The following is a 4,829-nucleotide window of genomic DNA, read 5'->3' on the forward strand; positions in this document are numbered from 1 at the left end:
TCGAGCGCTAAGCTCGTTGACTTCTTCTATTATTCCGGGATGATTGGCGGTTCGGACAAGTGGATGAATAAGATCTAAAATTTTAGATATTATATATTCGTGACTGGATATCCTGGAAATGAGGGTGAAAATAGTGTTCCGAACGGGTTCGCCAGTAAGTGCTTCAGGTTCTTCACCAAGAGGTGAATTCGGTTGGTGGAAGGGATCACCTTCTTCTTGTCTCCATTGATCAAGTTTGCTACGAACCCATCCCCAATTCATCCAAAATAGATGATGGCTGATTGGTTCGTTCATTCCGGTTACGCTGCCATTGGAGCTCGAAGAGTTCGAGGAATCCATATTATGTGTTTGGAATAGGGTTTTTGATATGAGATTAGTGTTGAATACTGGATGATATATTCGTCTCCTCGAATACGTGTATATAGCAAAAAGATTTCCGTAATTTACGGTGGGAATTTAGGAAAAGTGTTAGACAAAATCTATTGAGATAGATACGATAAGATATAATAAGATATGATGTGTCTATACTTTAATAATGGCAGTATGACGTGTCGAGATCATAAAGTGATAAGTATGTAATCTAATAATCTTTTGATTAAAGACTTTCAATTCGTATACTGTGATAGCCCAATGACATTTTTCGATTCGCAAACCGATGCATGAAGGCATAAGGCATATAGGTACATGATATAATAGGGAGTTATATACGTTTGATTGTGAGTAGTAACAATTATAAGAGTTTCAAAATCATGGATAATATTTCATGTAATACATATGTAATACACATAACCATGATAGATGACTTATGAATGTCAAGAATTTCTGAAATCATTGTGTTGCATTTAGATGTGGTGGTGTAATTGGATAGTACTCAGGAAAGTGAGCAGAGTTCTTAGATTAGCTCGGCATTCTAAGATAAGTAAAATTTCTAAAGTATAGTGTAGCATTTAACAGTTAAAGGCAACAATTAAAGGCACTATGGTCAAGGAAAGTTGTAGTCCTACATTAGGAAAGAGACTTTGATTAGAATCTTTAAGTCAAGTTTGGTAAAGCATGATTGTTAAGATTATAAGGCAATCCTAAGTGCTTTAAGTCTAAGGCAGGAATGGTTATAGTTTCCTAGATTGCTAAGGCGCCCTAGCTAGCAAGTAAGGTACACATAAAAATGCAATCCTGGTTCTCTATAACAGCCTGGTTATGCTCTGATACCAATCTGTAACGTCCTCCCAATAGGGTCTGGAAGAAACGTTACTAATATCAAATAAACCAACATATTATAATACGAGAACAATACTAAATGATAAAATTAACTAGAATGAGTACGCAGCGGAAAATGAAATGTCGTTACAAAAGAAATATGTAATTGTTTAAATGCAGTAGTAATAAATGCGATAATCTCTTGATCCTATGTCCAAGTAGCATCACATAAGTAGTAGATAGGAAAGCTTGAATTAAACATCACCTGAGACAAAACATGCTAAAGTGTCAACCAAAAAAGGTTGAGTGAAGTTCATAGGTTTAACAAAAGTAGTTATCGTTGTTTTTAGACCACAAGATTTAGTTGTAAAGTTGATCTCCCGCAGGATCAAAAAGTAGATCTCGCAGATCCAAAAGTAGTACTGATTCGTGATATTTTAGACTAAACGTTTGTTTTGTTGCCCCGATGATAAGTTGGCAGTACCTTATCACCATGTTTAAATCATTATTAAGTAATACAAAGACATCGCGGTCAAATGTATCGGGGACGTTACTCCCGATAGGCCTACCCCCAATAATTAAGAATGCCTTATCCTGGAAGCAATTAAAAAATATCACTGTGGGGTCTTAGTAGCATAAGCTAGTCATAGTACAATTTAGGTTCGTACTTGTGTCTAAGTTGTTTAAAGTATAAAAGCAGCATGTGTCTCACCCCAGTAAGTATAAAAAGTGCTATAGCAATAAGAGTGGGGCTATGAAAGTCACCTTAGTAAGTAGAGAGAGAGTTATTCCTCGGAATAAAGAGTTGAACGAGTGAGCAGGAAAGTCAACCTATTGACATTTAAGAGTAGTTAAGTGTTTTGCCCATATTTAAGTTTAAGTATGTGTTTAAGTATAGTTTGTTTTACTAAGTTTCTATTCCTAGTAAGTTACTATTTTTATAAAGTTTTCATTTTTAGAAAGTTTCTTATTTTACTAAGTTTCTATGACTAGAGAGTTTCTACTTTTATGAGTGTTTTCCATTTTAGGATACTTGCTGTATTAGATAAGCTTCCAATCACCCCTTTCCCTTCGAATGGCTAATTTAGATCTAGGGGCTTGAGCCATAGGACCCTTTAAATCAGAAATCCAAACCCTCTGCCTAGAATCTCGTAGAAACCATTCGTCAAGAAAGTTCGAAGATCTATACATCTCTAATACATATCCCAAAAAGTTTTTGTGCTACAATATAAGTAGTAGGTTATAGGTGCTAGTAATAGTAATAGTGTATACATGTTAAGTACTAGTATAAGTAGTATTAGGGTTTAAGGTTTTAATATGTATATGTATATATAATTCGTATATATATGTATATATATATATAAATATATTTTTTTACATGTATATATGTATATATAAATCTAGGTGTGTTTATGTATATACTTATGAATAACAAGTTTATAATATGAATATGAATTAACAAAGATTAAAGTTTATGTAAATAGTTTAGGGTTTATGTTATACCTTTGAAGATTCAAGATAATTAACAAAGAAAAGATGAACACGATGAAGATGGAAGATCAAAGCCTTGAAAATCTTGAAGAACTCCTTGAAGATTCTTGAAGAACACGAAGAACAAGCTTGAAGATCCGAATACCACAAGAGAGGGAGAGGGAGAGATTGTTTTTGAGAGAGGATTTTGGTGTGATTTGTGAATGAGAAACTAGGAGTCTAGGAGTGTTTATATAGTGCAAGTATTAGAGTGTTAGTCAACATAAGGATGTTCTAACTAATGATTTTATTTTGTTTTATAATTTTTAGTCAATAAAAGGTGGTACTAGTTTATAATTAGTCAACATAAGGATGTACTAGTTTATACTTTATTTTTAGTCAACATAAGGATGTAATTGTTTAAGATTCTTTAGTCTCATTATTATTACTATTATTATTATTATTATTATTATTATTATTATTATTATTATTAGTATTATTATTATTATTATTATTATTATTATTATTATTATTATTATTATTATTATTATTATTATTATTATTATTATTATTATTATTATTTACATTTACTACATGATAAGTATTATTTTCTTTTTACTAATTCATGACTTGTATTTATTTTTATTTAGTTCCCAATTGTTTTATTATTTATATAAATGTCACTTTTTATTTATTACTTATAGATTAATAGTTATAAATAATATTACTGAAATGCATAAATTTTAATTTGCAGTGAGTGTCGAATAAAAATTTATTATTTGGTCAACGTAAAATTGATTGTGTATATAACAACCCTTAAATAATTAATACGTATAGTCAGACAGTAAACCCTAGGGTCATTTCAGTAATTTCAGAAGTCAAAAAGTGAGGGTTGTTATAATTTGATAGCTTTATATACTTTTTATTTTTATAACTAATAGGATATTCAGTGAATTCACCGAGCAAAACGTTCGCCACCTTTCATACGTTCACCACCTGTAACTCGATCAAGACATTTAGCCAATGTTGTCTCCGTTGATTTTTCTTTAGAATCGTCATCTAGTCGACCAAGTACTCCAATTCAAATTTCTGATAATCCATTTTTTGAACCCGACCTCACAATTGAGAACCTGGAAGATATTCAGGGACAATTCAGATATCCTGAACAACTAATCATTCCTCCTGAACCACAAATTACTCATCCAGAGATTGTCGAGGAAGAAACCATTAAGTCAGAATCCTCTAATGATTCAGATTCAACAAATTCAATCATGGAAAATCTGGAACCTCTAAGTATGGAAGACCGAATGAGGGCTAAACGCACTGGCCAAGGTCATGCAATTACTCAACCAGACATTAATGTGCCAGATTATCAAATTAAAGGACAAATCCTACATATAGTAACTAATCAAGGCCAATTTAGTGGTGCGCCGAAGGAAGATCCAAACGAACATCTTCGTACCTTTAATAGGATCTGTACACTATTCAAAATCAGAGAAGTTGAGGATGAACAGATCTATCTCATATTATTTCCCTGGACTTTAAAGGGAGAAGCCAAAAATTGGTTAGAATCGTTACCTGAAGGGGCGATTGATACATGGGATGTCTTAGTTGAAAAGTTTCTTAAACAATTCTTTCCGGCATCTAAAGCCGTGAGACTTCAAGGAGAAATGTTTACGTTTACGCAAAAGCCAAATGAAACTCTATATGAGGCATGGACAAGATTAGGAAAGTTGTTGAGAGGATGTCCTCAACATGGTTTAGACACTTATTAAATAGTACAAATATTCTACCAAGGATGCGATATTACTACACGAAAAGACATCGACATAGCAGCTGGTGGTTCCATTATGAAGAAAACCGCAACTGATGCTTACAAAATTATTGATAACACTGCTTCCCACTCACATGAGTGGAATCAAGAAAAAGACATCGTTAGATCATCTAAAGCGGCTAGAGCCGATTCTAGCCATGACTTTGATTCCATTTCCACAAAGATAGATGCTTTCGAAAGACGAATGGAAAAGATGACTAAAGATATTCATGCAATACGAATTAGTTGTGAACAGTGTGGAGAACCACATTTGACAAAAGATTGTCTCAATATTGAACAAACAATGGAACAAAGAGAGAATGTTTCATACATGAACCAAAGGCTTGGA

General features: G+C 32.8%; 1 non-coding gene across 1 annotated transcript; it reads right to left on the reverse strand.

Moving 5' to 3' along the window:
- Nucleotides 1-4,322: 4,322 nt before the first annotated feature.
- LOC139874044 (small nucleolar RNA R71) lies at nt 4,323-4,429 on the reverse strand. The gene has a single exon (XR_011767747.1). It is a non-coding gene; the product is annotated as a small nucleolar RNA R71 (small nucleolar RNA).
- Nucleotides 4,430-4,829: the final 400 nt, after the last annotated feature.

Source organism: Rutidosis leptorrhynchoides, chromosome 10, assembly GCF_046630445.1.
Source record: "Rutidosis leptorrhynchoides isolate AG116_Rl617_1_P2 chromosome 10, CSIRO_AGI_Rlap_v1, whole genome shotgun sequence".
NCBI lineage: Eukaryota > Viridiplantae > Streptophyta > Magnoliopsida > Asterales > Asteraceae > Rutidosis > Rutidosis leptorrhynchoides.